The 22,781-nt window shown below is 48.6% G+C and overlaps 1 long non-coding RNA gene across 1 annotated transcript; it reads left to right on the forward strand.

Annotated features, from left to right (window-relative positions):
- Nucleotides 1–19,380: 19,380 nt before the first annotated feature.
- Nucleotides 19,381–20,703, forward strand: LOC123082541 (uncharacterized). The gene is made up of 3 exons (XR_006439047.1): nucleotides 19,381–19,647; nucleotides 19,805–19,855; nucleotides 20,009–20,703. It is a non-coding gene; the product is annotated as an uncharacterized lncRNA (long non-coding RNA).
- Nucleotides 20,704–22,781: the final 2,078 nt, after the last annotated feature.

Raw genomic sequence — 22,781 nt, forward strand, 5'->3', positions numbered from 1 at the left:
ATCACCTTTTAAAGCCAACGTTCATTCGATTGTTGTAGCTAGTACAACTCTTCGTTATTAAGAATCTCATTGAGCTCTATTTGTAAGGAGGTTTTCCTCTCATACCCATCAGGGTCGAGAGGTGTTTCCTCTTCTATACGTTCAATTTCTTCCAATTCCAACTAGATCTCTTTCTTTATTTTTCTAACATGGACAAAGACATTCGAACCCCACCCTTTAAAGTATTTTTTGAGCCGTTTCAACTTGATACTAAGGATATCAATAGGATCATCAGCCCGGACTGGTTGTTCCTAGATTTTTTTGGCAGTGGGGTAGAAGTTTTCATCTCGCAGTCAGTTGAGCTCAAATTTGAACAGATGTTGGAGGGAGGTATCCATTTTCTTCGTCCCCGAGGACAAGAGGAGTGGGTTGTGGTCGGAAACATCTCTAACCAGTTTATGAACTGTAACCAAAGGGAACAAGTCCTCCCAATCAAAACTCATCAAAATTCTATAAAGTTTCTCCAGGGTGGGGTGCTTTTGATTATTAGTCCATGTGTATTTGCCCCCTCCCATGTATATCTCCCGAAGGCTTAGAGAATCTATGATGGAGTTGAACTTATCCATATAAGGGGATCGGTTCATGGTTTTGTTCTTCTCACAGTTTTCTCTAAGGATATTGAAATCACCACCCACTATATAGGGGACTTGCGTGTGAGCACACATCGAGGCTAACTCCACAAGGAAGTCATCTTTGTTGTCATCATGGGCTGCTCCAAAAACCGTATTGAGAGCCCAGAAAATCTTAAGGTTAACATCATAGAGGTTGGCTTGCAAGCAAAACCTACCAGCAGTCCAGGAGACAACTTCTAAGGTTTCTTTCTTAATACCACAAAGGATACCACCTGCCTTACCGATAGATGGAACCCAATTCCAATCAAATCTATCCACAGGGTCTATTTTTCTAAGACTTTTAGGAAGAAAGTTTTTTTCATAGTCTCTTGAAGGCAAATGAAATCTAGGGAATGATCTTAAATCATGTCAGAGAAACAAGTACTCATTCCTCTTTTACCTGCTCCCCTACAATTCCAAAAGATGCCATTCATTTAATAATAGTAGATTTTTTCCCATTTGGCATTCCTACCAGGAGGCAAGGTAGGGCTACCACTGCTTTTTTCAGGATTTTCTTACCTTTTTGACTCCTAGTTACTGGTCTAGATATGACAACATTAACCTTTCTTTCTTTTTTCTTTCTAGACCGAACTATAGTAAAGGGTTCCTCATCCATCTCATTCTCCTCACTCCACCTCATGTCCAAGGGGGTCTGATCTCCTTTCCCATTAGTCAATAGCAGAATATTATTATTGTCACCCTTACTATCTTCCTTTTCATCTAAGGAATCTCTATTTCTGGCTCTTTCCAGTTCTCTTAAAATATCAATATTAGCAAAATCAGAATCTGGAATATCTATACCCATCTTAATAGCTCTAAGAATGAGAACAGGATCAGAAAAAGCATCAAAGGATTTAGGTTTCATTGTGTCACCTTCCATCTTCCTCTTTTTTGCCGCAGCCGCAGCCTTGTCCTCCACTCGCTCTAGTTTATTCTGCACATTCCTCAAACTGAAGCGCAAGTTCTCCTTAGTGACTAAAGGGGGAGTGGGGATCACCTCAACATTCATCTCAGGGGACTCCACCCTGTACTCACTGGTCACTTTCAGCGCTAAATCATGTTGACCCACCACTTCCACAACCTGTGGAGAGGATTTGACCATGTCAGAATAGGTTTTCACTGCCTCTTTATAACCAGGATTAAACCTCCTCAAGGTTTGTTGGAAAGGTGAACTTACTCTTTCTTTCTCTCCCTGCTCCTGATCATATGCCATGGTTTCAATGAGAAGGGTAGTATGGAGAGAGTCATCAGATTACATACTCTCATGTGACTCCCGAATCGAGTCAGGTACTTCTCGTTGGGGAATGGGGAGAGATTTCTCCCCAAGCCTAGTCGAAGAGCTGCCCATCTGAGCTCCAGGAGTCACATCCTGCATAGATTTTTTAGGATTCCCTCCATCTGGATTAGGAGACACATTTATCTCATGTTTTTCATGGTTTGGATCCCTAACTAGCACCTGCTCCACCTCATAGAAAAAATCATAGAAATGCCCCCCTAGGACTGCCTCAGCTACCCCAGGTATAGCATCAACATTCCTGCATCCTAGTTTCACACGGACAGAAGCAGGATGATGCAAAGTTGCAGCATCAATCTCTAGGGGAACACCCACCAGCGAGGCAACAAAAGCTATATTTCTCTCACTTCTCTTATCCAGAGGCACATTGATCACTTTCACCCAAGTAGTTTCCATAACCCCATTCGATCCCACAGCCGAGGACCAAGGAGTGGCATGTATAACAGCACCACTTTTTTCCAGAATAATAGTACCCACATAGCAGATTTGAGCAACAACTCGAGAATTAGGAAATCGGACCACGAACACCCCAGGACCAATGGCATGGGCTGAGCAGCGCCATCCTGTGGCAAGGTAGTCAGATAAATGTAACTCCATATACGTGGTCGACATTTCACCCTCCACAATGGTCACAACAATATTATTGGATCTCTCCTTAAGCTGATTGGCCGTGCAAGAATCATGAATGTAGTAAAACTCCTTCCCCTTAGATTGAAATTCACACATCGGAGCAATACACTCCCAAGGAAGAAATGTCGTGCAAACTGTAGCAAGATGCCCTAATTTTTTGCATCGCTCACGAAAAGCTTGAGGACATCGAGTAGGAGGATGTTCATTTGACTTGCATATGGGGCAGGGGATAGGATTTTTGGTAGGAGGCACCTGAGAGATATTCTGTTTGCCATGCGGGCGGCGGGTCGGGGATGAAGTCTGGTGCCCGCTCCCTGTGTGCTCCGATGCCGTCGCCGAGCGCTTCTTCTCCACCCAGACACCTCCATCCTGGGGATCATGGTGCCTTGGCGCCGCCGCCGCATCCAAGCGATAGGTGTCCTCCGAAGCAGAGGCGAGGTTGGATGAGGCAGAGATGGTGCGGTCGCCGTCGCCCTCGCTCTGCTTCCAAGAGTACTTGCTCTTGTCGCCGCCACGGCCATTTCCGCGGCCGGCGTTCCTTCCCGTGCCGCGCCCCGCACGGCCCGCATCCGCGCCTTAACACCGCTCCCCTGGTACCTGCGCCCCACATCAGCCGCCATGGGAGGTGAGGTCGCCACCTCCGCGAAGGATCGAGGGTCTCCACCTACCTTGCCTCTCCACCATCCCCAATCCCCAGTAGATCTCGATCTAGGTTTTTTTCCGCCGTCCAGAGGTGGGCGAGGGCGGAGTCTAGGTCAAGCAGCGGGTGAGGCTAAGATTTTATACCCTCACCGCGTGCCCGTGGACGAGAATGGATGCCTGGATGCGCACCCACGTGTCGCACATCCGCCATGGATGGGTGGGGGCGGGAGGTCGGGCCCGTGTCGCACCGCGCCTGGTCCTCTGTGCACCGCCCCATGTTCCCTCCGTGTACCGCGCCTGGTCGTCTCGCTTCCTCCATCGTACCCCCCCCCCGCCGGCGAGCCCGCCACCAGCGATCGATCTCGGATCTTCATGAAATAGAAGGGGAACGAGACCACGTCCCCAATGTCGATGGATTCGCTCTCGCGAAGGTATCGTGCATCCAGGATGACGCCACACTCGTCCAGGAGTACGAGCCGCAGCGCCCCTCGTCGGAGAACGACCTCTCCGTCGGCGAATAGGAGAGAGCCCGTCATGAGATCGGCGGCGAAGGGGACTCGCCATCGCACGTCTTGGTCGTCTCGGTCGTCACGCGTCATCTGAGGCGCCACTGTCCCCTACACCCCAGTTTGTCAAAAATTGAAAAACGAAGGATGTACGGGTGAGTGAATTTGACGATTTATATATATCAATAGCCCCTGAGACTTGAAACAGTTAGCAGAACTGATTTAAGGATCATCATTACTGTGCAGGTTCTTACAGAGAAGAATACTAGACTGTCCCAGAAGCTGGAGGAATGCAAGACCCAACTGCGGGCCGCTGTTGCCGCATTGCAGGAACAGAAAAAACCTCCTGCCATTAACATTTTAAAGAATGATGGTTACCGTATAGTGTGTGGCGTGGCTGCAGATCTAACAATAGATTTTGCAAATGAATCCGGAGAAAATCTGGAGGACCAGCATGTTATGCGACAGCTAGAGGCTGGCAAACGCGTGCTGACTGAGGTTAGGCGGGAGAAAAACAATCTCCAAGACGCCAATATAAAGCTGAACGTGGAACTAAAAGACGTTCGGGGCCAGCTTGCAGACACCGAGAAGGAGAATAAGAGGCTTCGGCGCGGCATTTTCAGTAAGTGCTTGAACGAATCCTTGTAAAGGTATTCGGCGGAGAAGCCAACTAACAGCGTTATGTCTGTAGGTATGCTGACGGGTCGTCCCGTGGAGGAAATGCCCAGGTCTGCGGGTGATCTTCTGTCCGAGCTGTCACATCTGCACGAACAAGTTCGGCAGGTGATGCAGGGTGTTGCCCAGGCCTTGTGGCCGTCCGTCTCCCTACCATAGGGCGTTGCAGAGCTTGTGGAGAAGCTCAAAGGAGCACGGCGGCGCTTCCGATTATGGAAGATAGCAGCCTGCCGACAGGGTGCCAGAGAAGCCTGGGCTATGGTGAAGACGCGGTATACCAAGGCAGACCCAAATCACATGGCCGAGGTCGGACCTATGGGGCCCGACGGGAAAGAGATCCCCGTTAGCTTAGTTTATGGGCAAGTAGAATTAGCCGCAAAGTATTCCCAACAGGATTGTAAGCTAGACCGCCTGTTGGATGGTATAGAAGAAGAATTTAGTAAGTTTGCATGACTATGTAATGAAAATGACATGTATAATTCCTTCTAGGCGGATTGTAGATCATTTGTCGATGCGGACCTTTTCGCTTCAGCCTCCGGGCCCAATGGTTCGGAGTGTATCCGAATACCCGCTCAGTTATATAAGAACCATGGTATGTGTGGAGACCAGGCGTAGGGGTCATTAGTGCTTTATCAGACAAGTGCCCAACTAGTTATATTATATTACATGGATAGTAAGAAACATCTTCCAGTGAGAATAGTTCCGTTAAGGGTTCCTTTCCTTGGGTAAGCATGCCCTAAAGTGCATGTCCGGACTGCGATAGGAAACGCAAGAAAAACATCTGGGGGCAAATATGGAAAAATAAAAATCATCTTTTGTTCACCGACCGAATATTCCCTTAAGAACGCTAGCTTCCGGCTTCACCCAGTCTGAGGTACACATCTGGCTGACCCAGCAGTAACAGTCGCAGAGGTGCTCCCCTTATGCCCTAGCCGAATTAACGGGAACGTAGGCATAAATACAAGAGCCAGACAACCCAGCTTGGCCAAAACTTAAGTCATATCAATGCATATAATGGTGAAAAAAGGTACATGCGGAAGTATAACACATGTGTTGGGCCTGAAGCCCGAATAAATAATTTAAGCTTCTGTGAAAGAAGCCCCCAGGTATGAAGAGTGCGGCTAGCGCATCTGTAATGTGCAAGCGAGGCACAAGGTGACTCTTGAAGGCCTAGAGAAAAAGGAAGAAAGAAAGGAAAACAAGACAGATAACGTATAGGCGAAAAATGGACAAAGGGAGGGGACTAACATAGAGTCCGGCGCTATGCGTAGAATCTTCGGAGCCTGGCCGCGTTCCATGGGTTCGGCTCGAGTCGACTAGTCGATGCATCCTGCAGTCGGTATGCTCCACCGGTCAGAACTTGTTCAATAATGAAGGGACCTTCCCATTTGGGCCCGAGCTTGTTCTTTTTCTTATCCAGCAGGCGTAGAACTAGTTCGCCAACATTATAAGTTTTGGCCCGTACTTCTCTGCTTTGGTATCTGCGAGCCTGTTGCTGATACAATGCGGAACGGGCTTTGGCTATGTCACGCTCCTCCTCCAAGGTGTCCAGACTGTCCTGCCGATCGAGTTCAGCTTCTCTTTCTTCGTACATGCACACTCTAGGTGAGTCATGAATTATGTCACAGGGCAAGACTGTCTCTGCGCCGTACACCATAAAGAAAGGTGTATATCCGGTACTACGATTAGGCGTGGTCCGCAGCCCCCAGAGTACGGAGTCGAGCTCCTCTACCTAGTGCGTGTTAGACTCCGTTAAGGAACGCACTAATCTGCGTTTAATACCGCTCATTATAAGACCGTTTGCTCGCTCGACTTGATCGTTGGTTTGTGGGTGATAGACTGAGGCATAATCGAGCTTGATGCCCATTTTCCTGCACCAGAGTTTTACCTCGTCGGCCGTGAAGGTCATGTCATTATCAGTGATGATGTTGTGGGGACGCCATAACGATGTACAACCCCGGATATGAACTCTATCACCGGTCCGGATTCAGCTGTTTTAACTGGTTTGGCCTCTATCCATTTGGTGAATTTATCCACCATGACCAATAAGTATTTTTTCTTGTGCGTTCCCCCTTTAAGGGGTCCAACCATGTCGAGCCCCCAGACCGCAAAGGGCCATGTGATGGGGATTGTTTGGAGGGCGGTGGGTGGCATGTGGCTTTGATTTGCAAAGAGCTGGCAACCAGTGCAACGTTGGACCAAGTCCAGTGCATCTGCCCGGGCCGTTGGCCAATAGAATCATGTACGGAAGGCCTTGCTTACAAGAGCCTGGGCTGCGGCGTGATGACCGCCGAGTCCGGCATGAATTTCTGTCAAAAGATTCCGCCCTTCCTCTTCGGAGATGCACCTTTGAAGGACTCCGGTAGTGCTTTTCTTGTACAATTCTCCCTCATGGACCCTGTAGGCCTTGGATCGCCGCACTATGCAGCGTGCCTCATTTTGGTCCTCCGGGGTTCCTGTCTAGTTAGGTAGGCCAGGAATGGTTCTGTCCACGGGGCAATAATGGCCATTATTTCGTGGGCTGAAGGTGTTATTTCGGTGGCGGAGCCTCCGATTGTGTCAGAGAGTTCGGTATCGGGTATTTTGGCCGGGTCCGGACTGTTGTTACCGGTGTCCCCTTCCCATACTATGGATGGCTTGAACAACCTTTCCAAAAATATGTTGAGGGGACCGCATCGCGTTTTGCGCCGATGCGGGCGAGGATATCCGCCGCCTGATTGTTTTCCCGAGCCACATGGTGAAATTCGAGCCCCTCGAACCGAGCTGACATCTTTAGGACGGCGTTTCGATAGGCCGCCATTTTTGGATCCTTGGCGTCAAAGTCTCTGTTTATTTGGGATATTGTGAGGTTTGAATCCCCACGCGCCTCCAGGCGTTGAATGCCCATGGAGACAGTCATCCGAAGACCATGCAACAGAGCTTCGTATTCGGCTGCGTTGTTGGAGTCTGTATACAATATTTGCAGTACGTACCGAATGGTATCTCCGGTTGGGAACGTCAGGACGACACCAGCCCCTATGCTCGTTGGACGCTTTTGCTAGTCGCTCGTTGCCAGCGCTACTCCGATCTATGCTCTCATGTGCAGCCGCCTGTTTTCTTCCACCTCGCACACAAGGTGTTCGGCAAAATTTGCACAAAGTATTATACATCATTATTGGAGTGATTGTCGTGCGGCTGCCCTATTTTACATCATCTGTTGGAATTGAACTTTTTTTATGGTGTAAATTTTACTCGAACCGCTTTTTGGTGAATTTTTTTTAAGATCATCTATTGGAGATGCTCTTAGTAATATATGTAATGAAATTTCTGGCTTGCTGCTCATTTCTCTTTTCTTCCTCTTTCATTTAGCATCGGCAATGACTGCTTTTCTGTCTTCGCTTTTTTTCATACTTCTGTTGAAGATTTGCTCATTTTGAAAGGAAAAATAAAATCATAGTTGGGTGGTGCCATGAGTCATTAGTGAAGGGTACCGGCAAAAATAAAAATAATAGCGAAGGGAAACTCTCGTCTTGATAACGCTTATAGCTTTTTTTTTCTTCTTGCAAGGATGAAAAAGCTTATAGTTGACCTATTTGAGAGTGAACAGTAGTGTCTCATCCATATTCATTACTCAAAACAGAATGACCATTACATATTCTCAGTACAAATACTATGCAGAAATTCAAAGTTCCTTCAGTGTTTTTGAGTGATGCAATCTAGAAAATATTATGAGAATTAGTTGCGTTTAAATTGCGTGCTGTGTAACGCCTTGCTCGGCCTGCCCGTCTGGAGTGTGGACATATACAGGAGAGGACAGCCCTTTTCTCTAACTTTTTTGATTAACAGAGCAGAGGAAAGAAAACAGAGCAGTAAAGCAGAGGAGACACACGCTGGGCTCTTTTCCTTTTCTCTAACTTTTTTTGATTAACTGCTCAACCACATATTATGTGCTCGTTACATGGGTTATGAAAATAGCTTAATAACTTTATGAGACGATTAGCTGGCACATCAAGGATTAGCTGGCACATAGGTCAGCTTTTTTGAGACGATGGAGATGCTCAATGCCTGAATAGAATCCATTAGCTTTTGCAACCGACACAGTGAATGACATTCTAAGTTCCTCAAGCTTGGGCGCAGACCATTTCAGGAACGAAACATATGTTTGTCCAGTTTCTGTCAAAGTCAAGCACCTTCAGATTTGGGAAAAAAGTGGCTCGGACTCTGCCAACAAACTTCTTCGATGGCCACAGATGCAGGCGGAGTAAGCCGTTGGCCCCCCAGGGGCTCGGAAAATCACCGCCTAGGGGTGAACCGGCGCAAAAAATCGGCTTGGGGACGATCGGGTTCCTAGCCGCCGGTCCCAGGGTCCTCCTAGTCGCCCTTTTTTTAATATTTTTGAAAAGAAATTCGACTAAAATTTGACAAACATTACAAAGATTCGGCAAACAGGACATAAATTTCGGTGTTCTACATTTCCGTACATAGAAAACTTAAAATTTACTAAATCAAAAAACTCGATGAGCGCGGCGTAGCCGCCGTCTTCGCCTCCGTCGTCCTTCACCTTCTTCACGCTACTGCTGCTAGACCCTGCCTGGGGTCGCCCTGACGGACAGGTTTGGCCGGTGGCGGCGTGTCATCGTCGCTGTCTTCAAGCACGATGACGCTCCCTTCGTCGCGCCCACGGCGGCGCGCGGCGATCTCTGCCAGGGCGCGGCACTGGCGCTCCATCTCCCGCCATGCCCAATCTTCCCGCGCCCACTTCATGGCCGCCTCGTCGTCGAGCTCTGGCTCCGTCTTCGGCTTGACGAGGAGGGGAGAAGCCGAGGAGGAGGCACGCCCGCCCTCGTTGATGACGATGCCGGCGCTGGGTGCGCCGGCCGAGCGGCGTTTCCGCGGGCTCGGCCTTGACGCTGAAGAGTGCCGGCGACCCGGAGGAGTGGGAGGAGTAGTGGGAGGAGGAGGAAGAGGAGCCGGTCCTCCTCGACATCCATTGGCCGCCACTCCGGCGGGGGGCCGGTGAAGGAAATATGCCCTAGAGGCAATAATAAAGTTATTATTTATTTCCTTATATCATGATAAAAGTTTATTATTCATGCTAGAATTGTATTAACCGGAAACATAATACATGTGTGAATACATAGACAGACAGAGTGTCACTAGTATGCCTCTACTTGACTAGCTCGTTAATCAAAGATGGTTATGTTTCCTAACCATAGACAAAGAGTTGTCATTTGATTAAACGGGATCACATCATTAGTTGAATGATCTGATTGACATGACCCATTTCATTAGCTTAGCACCCGATCGTTTAGTATGTTGCTATTGCTTTCTTCATGACTTATACATGTTCCTGTGACTATGAGATTATGTAACTCCCGTGTGCCGGAGGAACACTTTGTGTGCTACCAAACGTCACAACATAACTGGGTGATTATAAAGGTGCTCTACAGGTGTCTCCAAAGGTACATATTGGGTTGACGTATTTTGAGAATAGGATTTGTCACTCCGATCGTCGGAGAGGTATCTCTGGGCCCTCTCGGTAATGCACATCACTTAAGACTTGCAAGCAATGGAAACTAATGAGTTAGTTGCGAGATGATGTATTACAGAACGAGTAAAGAGACTTGCCGGTAAAGAGATTGAACTAGGTATTGGATACCGACGATCGAATCTCGGGCAAGTAACATACCGATGACAAAGGGAATAACGTATGTTGTTATGCGGTTTGACCGATAAAGATCTTCGAAGAATATGTAGGAGCCAATATGGGCATCCAGGTCCCGCTATTGGTTATTGACCGGAGACATGTCTTGGTCATGTCTACATTGTTCTCGAACCCGTAGGGTCCGCACGCTTAAGGTTTCGATGACAGTTATATTATGAGTTTATACGTTTTGATGTACCGAAGGTTGTTCGGAGTCCCAGATGTGATCACGGACATGACGAGGAGTCTCGAAATGGTCGAGACATAAAGATTGATATATTGGACGGCTATATCCGGACACTGGAAGTGTTCCGGATGATTTCGGAGAAAACCGGAGAGCCGGAGGGTTACCGGAACCCCCCGGGAGAAGTAATGGGCCATATGGGCCTTAGTGGTGAGAGAGAGGGGCAGCCAAAGGTGGGCCGCGCGCCTCCTCCCCCCTGGTCCGAATTGGACTAGGAGAGGGGGGGCGGCGCCCCCCTTTCCTTCTCCCTCCCCACTTCTTTCCCCCTCCTAATAGGAGTCCTACTCCTACTAGGAGGAGGACTCCTCCTTGGCGCGCCATAGGGGCCGGCCGGCCTCCTCCTCTCTTGAACCTTTATATACGGAGGCAGGGGCACCCCGGAGACACAAGTTGATCCACGTGATCATATTCGTAGCCGTGTGCGGCGCCCCCTGCCACCATGGTCCTCGATAATATTGTAGCGGTGCTTAGGCGAAGCCCTGCGATAGTAGTACATTAAGATCGTCACCACGCCGAGTGCTGACGGAACTCTTCCCCGACACTTTGCTGGATCGGAGTCCGGGGATCGTCATCGAGCTGAACGTGTGCTAAAACTCGGAGGTGCCGTAGTTTCGGTGCTTGATCGGTCGGGCCGTGAAGACGTACGACTACATCAACCGCGTTGTCATAACGCTTCCGCTGTCGATCTACAAGGGTACGTAGATCACACTCTCCCCTCTCGTTGCTATGCATCACCATGATCTTGCGTGTGCGTAGGAAATTTTTTGAAATTACTACGTTCCCCAACAGTGGCATCCGAGCCTAGGTTTTATGTGTTGATGTTATATGCACGAGTAGAACACAAGTGAGTTGTGGGCGATATAAGTCATACTGCTTACCAGCATGTCATACTTTGGTTCGGCGGTATTGTTGGACGAAGCGGCCCGGACCAACATTACGCGTACGCTTACGCGAGACCGGTTCTCCCGACGTGCTTTGCACATAGGTGGCTTGCGGGTGACAGTTTCTCCAACTTTAGTTGAACCGAGTGTGGCTACGCCCGGTCCTTGCGAAGGTTAAAACAGCACCAACTTGACAAACTATCGTTGTGGTTTTGATGCGTAGGTAAGATTGATTCTTACTTAAGTCCATAGCAACCACGTAAAACTTGCAACAACAAAGTAAAGGACGTCTAACTTGTTTTTGCAGGGCATATTGTGATGTTATATGGTCAAGACATGATGCTGATTTTATTGTATGAGATGATCATGTTTTGTAACCGAGTTATCGGCAACTGGCAGGAGCCATATGGTTGTTGCTTTATTGTATGCAATGCAATCGCGCAGTAGTGCTTTACTTTATCACTAAACGGTAGCGATAGTCGTGGAAGCATAAGATTGGCGAGACGACAACGATGCTACGATGGAGATCAAGGTGTCGCGCCGGTGACGATGGTGATCATGACGGTGCTTCGGAGATGGAGATCACAGGCACAAGATGATGATGGCCATATCATATCACTTATATTGATTGCATGTGATGTTTATCTTTTATGCATCTTATCTTGCTTTGATTGACGGTAGCATTATAAGATGATCTCTCACTAAAATTATCAAGAAGTGTTCTCCCTGAGTATGCACTGTTGTGAAAGTTCTTCTGCTGAGACACCACGTGATGATCGGGTGTGATAGGCTCTACGTTCAAATACAACGGGTGCAAAAAAGTTGCACACACGGAATACTCAGGTTATACTTGACGAGCCAAGCATATACAGATATGGCCTCGGAACACGGAGACCGAAAGGTCGAGCGTGAATCATATAGTAGATATGATCAACATAGTGATGTTCACCAATGAAACTACTCCATCTCACGTGATGATCGGACATGGTTTAGTTGATTTGGATCACGTGATCACTTAGAGGATTAGAGGGATGTCTATCTAAGTGGGAGTTCTTTAAGTAATTTGATTAATTGAACTTAAATTTATCATGAACTTAGTACCTGATAGTATCTTGCTTATGTATGTTTGATTGTAGATAGATGGCCCATGCTGTTGTTCCGTTGAATTTTAATGCGTTCCTTGAGAAAGCAAAGTTGAAAGATGATGCTAGCAATTACACGGACTGGGTCCGTAACTTGAGGATTATCCTCATTGCTGCACAAAAGAATTACATCCTGGAAGCACCGCTGGGTGCCAGGCCTGCTGCTGGAGCAACACCAGATGTTATGAACGTCTGCCAGAGCAAAGCTGATGACTACTCGATAGTTCAGTGTGCCATGCTTTACGGCTTAGAATCGGGACTTCAACGACGTTTTGAACGTCATGGAGCATATGAGATGTTCCAGGAGTTGAAGTTAATATTTCAAGCAAATGCCCGGATTGAGAGATATGAAGTCTCCAATAAGTTCTATAGCTGCAAGATGGAGGAGAACAATTCTGTCAGTGAACATATACTCAAAATGTCTGGGTATAATAATCACTTGATTCAGATGGGAGTTAATCTTCCAGATGATTGCGTCATTGACAGAATTCTCCAATCACTGCCACCAAGCTACAAGAGCTTCGTGATGAACTATAATATGCAAGGGATGAATAAGACTATTCCCGAGCTCTTCGCAATGCTGAAAGCTCCGGAGGTAGAAATCAAAAAGGAGCATCAAGTGTTGATGGTCAACAAGACCACTAGTTTCAAGAAAAAGGGCAAAGGGAAGAAGAAGGGGAACTTCAAGAAAAACGACAAGCAAGTTGCTACTCAAGAGAAGAAACCCAAGTCTGGACCTAAGCCTGAAACTGAGTGCTTCTACTGCAAGCAGACTGGTCACTGGAAGCGGAACTGCCCCAAGTATTTGGCGGATAAGAAGGATGGCAAGGTGAACAAAGGTATATGTGATATACATGTTATTGATGTGTACCTTACTAATGCTTGCAGTAGCACCTGGGTATTTGATACTGGTTCTGTTGCTAATATTTGCAACTCGAAACAGGGACTACGGATTAAGCGAAGATTGGCTAAGGACGAGGTGACGATGCGCGTGGGAAACGGTTCCAAAATCGATGTGATCGCAGTCGGCACGCTACCTCTACATCTACCTTCGGGATTAGTATTAGACCTAAATAATTGTTATTTGGTGCCAGCGTTGAGCATGAACATTATATCTGAATCTTGTTTAATGTGAGACGGTTATTCATTTAAATCAGAGAATAATGGTTGTTCTATTTATATGAGTAATATCTTTTATGGTCATGCACCCTTGAAAAGTGGTCTATTCTTATTGAATCTCGATAGTAGTGATACACATATTCATAATGTTGAAGCCAAAAGATGCAGAGTTGATAGTGATGGTGCAACTTATTTGTGGCACTGCCGTTTAGGTCATATCGGTGTAAAGCGCATGAAGAAACTCCATACTGATGGACTTTTGGAGCCACTTGATTATGAATCACTTGGTACTTGCGAACCATGCCTCATGGGCAAGATGACTAAAACACCGTTCTCCGGTACTATGGAGAGAGCAGCATATTTGTTGGAAATCATACATACAGATGTATGTGGTCCAATGAATATTGAGGCTCGTGGCGGATATCGTTATTTTCTCATCTTCACAGATGACCTAAGCAGATATGGGTATATCTACTTAATTAAACATAAGTCTGAAACATTTGAAAAGTTCAAAGAATTTCAAAGTGAAGCTGAAAATCATCGTAACAAGAAAATAAAGTTTCTACGATCTGATCGTGGAGGAGAATATTTGAGTTACGAGTTTGGTGTACATTTGAAGCAATGCGGAATAGTTTCGCAACTCACGCCACCCGGAACACCACAGCGTAATGGTGTGTCCGAACGTCGTAATCATACTTTACTAGATATGGTGTGATCTATGATGTCTCTTACTGATTTACCGCTATCGTTTTGGGGTTATGCTTTAGAGACGGCCGCATTCACGTTAAATAGGGCACCATCGAAATCCGTTGAGACGACACCTTATGAACTATGGTTTGGCAAGAAACCAAAGTTGTCGTTTCTGAAAGTTTGGGGCTGCGATGCTTATGTGAAAAAGCTTCAACCTGATAAGCTCGAACCCAAATCGGAGAAATGTGTCTTCATAGGATATCCAAAGGAAACTATTGGATACACCTTCAATCACAGATCTGAAGGCAAGACTTTTGTTGCTAAATTCGGAAACTTTCTGGAGAAGGAGTTTCTCTCGAAAGATGTGAGTGGGAGGAAAGTAGAACTTGATGAGGTAACTGTACCTGCTCCCTTATTGGAAAGTAGTACATCACAGAAAACTGTTTCTGCGACACCTACACCAATTAGTGAGGAAGCTAATGATAATGACCATGAAACTTCAGGACAAGATACTACTGAACTTCGTAGATCAACCAGAGCGAGAACCACGCCAGAGTGGTACGGTAATACTGTTCTGGAAATCATGCTGCTAGATCATGATGAACCTACGAACTATGAAGAGGCGATGGTGAGCCCAGATTCCGCAAAATGGCTTGAAGCCATGAAATCTGAGATGGGATCCATGTATGAGAACAAAGTATGGACTTTGGTTGACTTGCCCGATGATCGGCAAGCAATTGAGAATAAATGGATTTTCAAGAAGAAGACTGACGCTGACGGTAATGTTACTGTCTACAAAGCTCGACTTGTCGCAAAAGGTTTTGGATAAGTTCAAGGGGTTGACTATGATGAGACCTTCTCACCCGTAGCGATGCTTAAGTCTGTCCGAATCATGTTAGCAATTACCGCATTTTATGATTATGAAATTTGGCAGATGGATGTCAAAACTGCATTCCTGAATGGATTTCTGGAAGAAGAGTTGTATATGATGCAACCGGAAGGTTTTGTCGATCCAAAGGGAGCTAACAAAGTATGCAAGCTCTAGCGATCCATTTATGGACTGGTGCAAGCCTCTCGGAGTTGGAATAAACGCTTTGATAGTGTGATCAAAGCATTTGGTTTTATACAGACTTTCGGAGAAGCCTGTATTTACAAGAAAGTGAGTGGGAGCTCTGTAGCATTTCTGATATTATATGTAGATGACATATTACTAATTGGAAATGATATAGAATTTCTGGATAGCATAAAGGGATACTTGAATAAGAGTTTTTCAATGAAAGACCTCGGTGAAGCTGCTTACATATTAGGCATAAAGATCTATAGAGATAGATCAAAACGCTTAATTGGACTTTCACAAAGCACATACCTTGACAAGATTTTGAAGAAGTTCAAAATGGATCAAGCAAAGAAAGGGTTCTTGCCTGTGTTACAAGGTGTGAAGTTGAGTCAGACTCAATGCCCGACCACTGCAGAAGATAGAGAGAAAATGAAAGATGTTCCCTATGCTTCAGCCATAGGCTCTATCATGTATGCAATGCTGTGTACCAGACCTGATGTGTGCCTTGCTATAAGTTTAGCAGGGAGGTACCAAAGTAATCCAGGAGTGGATCACTGGACATCGGTCAAGAACATCTTAAAATACCTGAAAAGGACTAGGGATATGTTTCTCGTATATGGAGGTGACAAAGAGCTCATTGTAAACGGTTACGTTGATGCAAGCTTTGACACTGATCCGGACGATTCTAAATCGCAAACCGGATACGTGTTTTCATTAAACGGTGGAGCTGTCAGTTGGTAGAGTTCAAAACAAAGCGTCGTGGCGGGATCTACATGTGAAGCAGAGTACATAGCTGCTTCGGAAGCAGCAAACGAAGGAGTCTGGATGAAGGAGTTCATATCCGATCTAGGTGTCATACCTAGTGCATCGGGTCCAATGAAAATCTTTTGTGACAATACTGGTGCAATTGCCTTGGCAAAGGAATCTAGATTTCACAAGAGAATCAAGCACATCAAGAGATGCTTCAATTCCATCCGGGATCTAGTCCAGGTGGGAGACATAGAGATTTGCAAGATACATACGGAGCTAAATGTAGCAGACCCATTGACTAAGCCTCTTCCACGAGCAAAACATGATCAGCACCAAAGCTCCATGGGTGTTAGAATCATTACTGTGTAATCTAGATTATTGACTCTAGTGCAAGTGGGAGACTGAAGGAAATATGCCCTAGAGGCAATAATAAAGTTATTATTTATTTCCTTATATCATGATAAAAGTTTATTATTCATGCTAGAATTGTATTAACCGGAAACATAATACATGTGTGAATACATAGACAGACAGAGTGTCACTAGTATGCCTCTACTTGACTAGCTCGTTAATCAAAGATGGTTATGTTTCCTAACCATGGACAAAGAGTTGTCATTTGATTAAACGGGATCACATCATTAGTTGAATGATCTAATTGACATGACCCATTTCATTAGCTTAGCACCCGATCGTTTAGTATGTTGCTATTGCTTTCATGACTTATACATGTTCCTATGACTATGAGATTATGTAACTCTCGTGTGCCGGAGGAACACTTTGTGTGCTACCAAATGTCACAACGTAACTGGGTGATTATAAAGGTGCTCTACAGGTGTCTCCAAAGGTACATGTTGGGTTGACGTATTTCGAGAATAGGATTTGTCACTCCGATCATCGGAGAGGTATCTCTGGGCCCTCTCGGTAATGCACATCACTTAAGCCTTGCAAGCAATGCAACTAATGAGTTAGTTGCGAGATGATGTATTACAGAACGAGTAAAGAGACTTGCCGGTAACGAGATTGAACTAGGTGTTGGATACCGACGATCGAATCTCGGGCAAGTAACATACCGATGACAAAGGGAACAACGTATGTTGTTATGCGGTCTGACCGATAAAGATCTTCGTAGAATATGTAGGAGCCAATATGGGCATCCAGGTCCCGCTATTGGTTATTGACCGGAGACATGTCTCGGTCATGTCTACATTGTTCTCGAACCCGTAGGGTCCGCACGCTTAAGGTTTCGATGACAGTTATATTATGAGTTTATACGTTTTGATGTACCGAAGGTTGTTCGGAGTCCCAGATGTGATCACGGACATGACGAGGAGTCTCGAAATGGTCGAGACATAAAGATTGATATATTGGACGGCTATATTCGGACACCGGAAGTGTTCCGGATGATTTCGGAGAAAACCGGAGAGCCGGAGGGTTACCGGAACCCCCCGAGAGAAGTAATGGGCCATATGGGCCTTAGTGGTGAGAGAGAGGGGCAGCCAAAGGTGGGCCGCGCGCCTCCTCCCCCCTGGTCCGAATTGGACTAGGAGAGGGGGGGCGGTGCCCCCCTTTCCTTCTCCCTCCCCACTTCTTTCCCCCTCCTAGTAGGAGAACTCCTCCTTGGCGCGCCATAGGGGCCGGCCGGCCTCCTCCTCTCTTGAACCTTTATATACGGAGGCAGGGGCACCCCGGAGACACAAGTTGATCCACGTGATCATATTCTTAGCCGTGTGTGGCGCCCCCTGCCACCATAGTCCTCGATAATATTGTAGCGGTGCTTAGGCGAAGCCCTGCGACAGTAGTACATCAAGATCGTCACCACGCCGTCGTGCTGACGGAACTCTTCCCCGACACTTTGCTGGATCGGAGTTCGGGGATCGTCATCGAGCTGAACATGTGCTAAAACTCGGAGGTGCCGTAGTTTCGGTGCTTGATCGGTCGAACCGTGAAGACGTACGACTACATCAACCGCGTTGTCATAACGCTTCCGCTGTCGATACAAGGGTACGTAGATCACACTCTCCCCTCTCGTTGCTATGCATCACCATGATCTTGCGTGTGCGTAGGAATTTTTTTGAAATTACTACGTTCCCCAACAGCCGGGTACGTCAGCAGAGGCTCGTTTCCGCCCTCGAGGTGCTCGAGGACGGCGTGGAGCGTGCAGCCGGGGGCGCCCCACCACAGGCGGCGACCGTCGCTGTTTTTGCTCCCCCGCACCACCGGCATGTTGTTGGTGGAGGCTACCCGCTCTGCCTGCCGTCGTTCGAAGTACGCCACCCAAGCTTCGTGGTTGCCGGCAGCGTACTCCGGGAGGGCCCGCTGCTCCTCCATCAGAGACGCCCGCGCCCGCTCTATCTCGGTGCGGAAGTAGTCGGGGCACGTGACGTCGGGCAGCGAGAGGACGGGGACGCCCCCGGCGCTGAGCCTCCATCGCCCCGACGCACGCATGTCGGGAGGCGCTGAGTAGTTGCCTTCATGCAGGAGATGGGCTTCCCACTCGTGCAGAGAGCGGCGGCCGAAGCCATTCGCCGCCGCGCCATCGCCGAAGAACCTTTCGTCCATCTCTGCGGCGGCTGTGAACAGGGAGGGAGAGGAAAGATGGCTCGTCGACGGTGACTGTGCACAGGGAGAGAGGGGCTGCAGGCGGGTGTGCCCACCAGCGAGGGAGGCGCTGCTTTATATAGCAGCCGGGGGGGGGGGGGGGCGTCGTGTGTACGCGTGGCGGGGAGGGGGCGCGTCGCCGCATAGCTTCGCCCATGAGGAATCAATGAAAGGCTGACCGGCGGCAGCCTTGGTATTGATCCCCGCGAGAAAACCGAGGCGAAGTGAGGAAGATGAGGCGCGGGTCGCTGACTTGGCGAGCCCACCATTCTTTCGTGCCAAAAACGATCGCCCCGGCGCCTCAAGGCGCCTCCAGCATGCCGGGTTCGGTCTGGGTCCGCCGGCGCCAGTTTCGGCCCTCCATTTTTATATACAACGCCACTATGGAATATGCATTTTGCATCTATACAAGGCCATCAACAGTAATCGAGGCAAAGTTAATGATATTTTCTCGTACTAACAACCTGTTTAATACTTGCATGCATGCAGTCATAATGACAGTCAGCTATTTTCTCCACTCAGTTTTTTTACATGCATGTGAAGTATTAATGGTCCGAATAACAAGAAGAAAAGCTGACTTATAAAGCAGACATTAAACTTTACATTGGTAACTGTGATCCGAGTTTGTGGCGTTGTATATAAAAATGAAGGAAGTACAAAACTTCGCGTAATTCGACTCTGGTAACCGAAGAGGCCTCGCTCACGAGTCGGTGTAATAATTGATAAAGGAAGCCCAACAGAAGCCGGAGATCGAAACGCCGGAGAAGGGAAGACCGAAATCTCCACCGCGCCCGCCTCCATCCGCCCCCACCCCTCCCTCCCGCTCCTCCCGCTCGCCATCTCCCACCACTCGCCGCCGCTCCTCCGCCTCCTGCGCCAAGCGCGGCACCTCCTCCTCCTCGGCCTTCCTCCCCGACCACCGCCTCCTCAGGCAGGACCATGGTCCCGTCTCTCCTCTTCGGTCGGCGCGGCGGCCAGGCTCCCGTCAGACGCCTGTACCCGGCTCCCCTCTGCGTTCGGCGCGGCGGCCCAGACCTCATCTCACGGCCCTCTGGCAGGAAACCATCCCTCTACGGCTCTACCTAGGTCTGATGTCGACTCTGATTCCACCGCCAATTGTCACAGTACCCATCTACCGATTTCAGGGTCGAGTCCCAGGGCTCTCCAACACGCGCGGTCATCAATTCATTCAGATAGAACCGAACCAGTTTGGATTTTATTTTTATTTGTGTGGATTTTGCAGCTCGTGATGACAAGTTATTAGTAGGGGAAGCACCTACAAACCATTGGATAGGTTAGTATCTTATTGGTGGAATTGCTGATTTTCTTGATATAGCATGCACATATGCATGGATATGGTACTGCTATCGATCAGACTATAGGGAGCATGCAATCCAGGATTCAGGTTGAGTTATTCATGCACTTTTTTTTTGCTTGTTTATACCAGTTGCGAGCAATTGAAGACTGCAGGATGGGTGAAGCAGAAGCTTAATTAAGTTGAGGATTGGCATCCAACATTTACCCCCTTCATGGTCAGAGCCCTTCCAACACAACTTGGGGTGTCAGATCTGTTTACTGGTATTGTCGTAGTGTGCTTTTGTTGACATAGCTGGAGCAGACATGAATGCAGAAGCGGAGAAAGTTTAAACTGATACAGGAGTCCTAAAAAAGATTCGAGAAGTAATTGTTTTGATTTTCGTCATAATTCTAGCAGATGAACCCCTATTGCACTACGTGTTTCTATCCAACCCATAAGTAGCACACCTCAACCGAAATTTGGCTTTACGCCAAATGAAACAAATCACCTTGCGTTTGGAAGATAACTGTACTCGATGCTCATGTGTGATATTTGTTGTCTGATGAGGTACTTGGTTTTTGTAATTACCAAATATCACTGGTGATCGGTCATGTAGTCTAGGCCCTGACAGAAATGATCTGTGATCGTTTTGCGTAAGACTGATTTACTCTTTCTCGTTTATGGTTATATATAGATCATATAGGGCAAGGTTCTTTAAAGCATGTTTACAGTTAGCTTATGTGTGATCAGCTACCAAATTTCTGGTAAATAATAAATGGAATCCACAATATTATATCATATATTTATCTGTTTGCCCAAATTAATGTGTTTTTTCATGTATATTCTGCAGGGGGGCTCTATTCAGTGAACTGAAAACTGAAAGTATGTCAAGTCGATGTGATTATTGGTTAGTTGCTTGCATGGGATTATCGTTTTTAACTACATGGATAACTTGGACCTAGGTGCTTATCTATATATAAGTTCTCATGCTCTTGACGACCCAATACCAATAGGGATTGTGTTAGGAGCTAGGGTTCTGCCGGTTCTAGGGCGGAGATTGTAGGGGAAAGATGGAGGAGGACGAGGACGAGGGCGCGGCGGCCGGCGGCTGGGCGCCATCCTTGCGTGGTGGAGAAGAGGCGGCGGCGACGCAAGAGGCGGCTAGGGTTAGGTCTCCCGGCTTCCTAAGGGAAGCCGAGCAAATAATGATTGCTTCTTGCTTGATTAGATTGATACATCTCCTCTCCTTATATAGAGAGGTTTATTTGACTCCTAAGCAAACGATAAGATAATTGGGCTAAGCCCCTAATAACGATAAGATAACTTGGGCCACAACCCACTGGGCTAAGCCCCTAATATGCCGGTCATAACACTTCTCCCCGCCTGCACAAACAGCTCGTCCTCGAGCTGTAAGGTGGGGAAGCGCTTGCTGAACTCCTCGAGATGATCATCCAGCGTCAAACACCTTCACGACAGTTGGGGCGGTCAGGTCGGCGGCGACGGCGTCCTCCTCGATGTAGTCTGCAGCCTCCAGGTAGAAGAGTCGCGGGCAGACGTGGCCGGGCATGTAGGGCTCGTCGCAGTTGAAGCACAACCCTTGGCGGCGACGCTCGAGTAGCTCGGCCGAGGTAAGCCGGCGAAACGGGCGCGCCGCGGTCGCGGCAAGGGGTGCCGCGGAAGTCTGAGTAGGCCGACCCTGCGCGGGAACATCCGGCCAGGGTAGCGGCCCAGCGGCCCGGGACGGTGATGCCTGCTGGATGGCCACCGCACGGCGCTCGAACGCGCGGGCGTAGTACATGGCCGTCTGGAGATCCTGGTGTCCCCGAAGCTCCACGTCCACGCGGATGTGATTCGGAAGTCCACCGACGAAGAGGACGGACAGCTGCTGTGTCGTCACGCCCGACGCGTGGCATGCTAGGGCCTGGAAACGGTCGGCGAAGTCCTGAACCATGGAGGTGAAGGGAAGGCGGCCTAGCTCTGCCAGGCGGCTCCTGCGGATCGGTGGCCCAAAACAAAGAAGGCAGAGCTCGCGGAAGCGCTCCCAAGGGGGCATGCTGCCCTCGTCCTACTCGAGGGCGTAGTAGCAGGTCTGTGCCGCGCCGCGGAGGTGGTAAGAGGCGAGCCAGGTACGCTCCGAGGCAAGGGTGCGCTGCCCGCGAAAGAACTGCTCGCACTGGTTGAGCCAGTTGAGGGGGCCCTCCGTGCTGTCATAAGTGGCGAAGTCCAGTTTGGCAAACCACGACGGTGTTTGAGTCGCAGCGCCGTGGCCGACTGGCTCGGAGGTGTGAAGCAGCGAGGATTGGGGTGCCCGGTCAGCATGGCCGCGACCCGTGGAGTGCCCCGCAGAGCCCGAGTGGATCGCCGAACTGCAGAGTGGGTGCCGGGGGGTCTCCAGCCGAGCGGATGCCCTGGACGGCGGTGACGAGGTCAATAAGGACCCCGGTGATCTCTGTCGGGGAGTAGACGACGGCAGGTGGCGCAGTGACGGCTAGCGACTGGCCGGTGGAGGCCCCCGGGGAGGAGCCGCGCGGCACAGTGGAGTTGTCGACCGCGGTGGCGGGAAGCGCCAGCGGCGCAGTGGAGTTGTCGAAGCGGCGGCGGGAAACGCCAGTGGCACGGTGGAGAGGGCGGCCGTGGTGGACTGCGGCAAGGTGGGCAGCGGCGGGGTGGGTGGTAGCGCAGACATGATTAGACCCAAGCTACCTGATACCAAGGTGTTAGGAGTTAGGGTTCTGCCGGTTCTAGGGCGGAGATTGTAGGGGAAAGATGGACGAGGACGAGGACGAGGGCATGGCTGCCGGCGGCTGGGCGCCGTCCTTGCGTGGTGGAGAAGAGGCGGCTAGGGTTAGGTCTCCCGGCTCCCTAAGGGAAGCCGAGCAAATAATTATTGCTTCTTGCTTGATTAGATTGATACATCTCCTCT

The sequence above is a fragment of the Triticum aestivum genome, chromosome 4A (genome assembly GCF_018294505.1).
Source record: "Triticum aestivum cultivar Chinese Spring chromosome 4A, IWGSC CS RefSeq v2.1, whole genome shotgun sequence".
NCBI classification, from domain to species: domain Eukaryota; kingdom Viridiplantae; phylum Streptophyta; class Magnoliopsida; order Poales; family Poaceae; genus Triticum; species Triticum aestivum.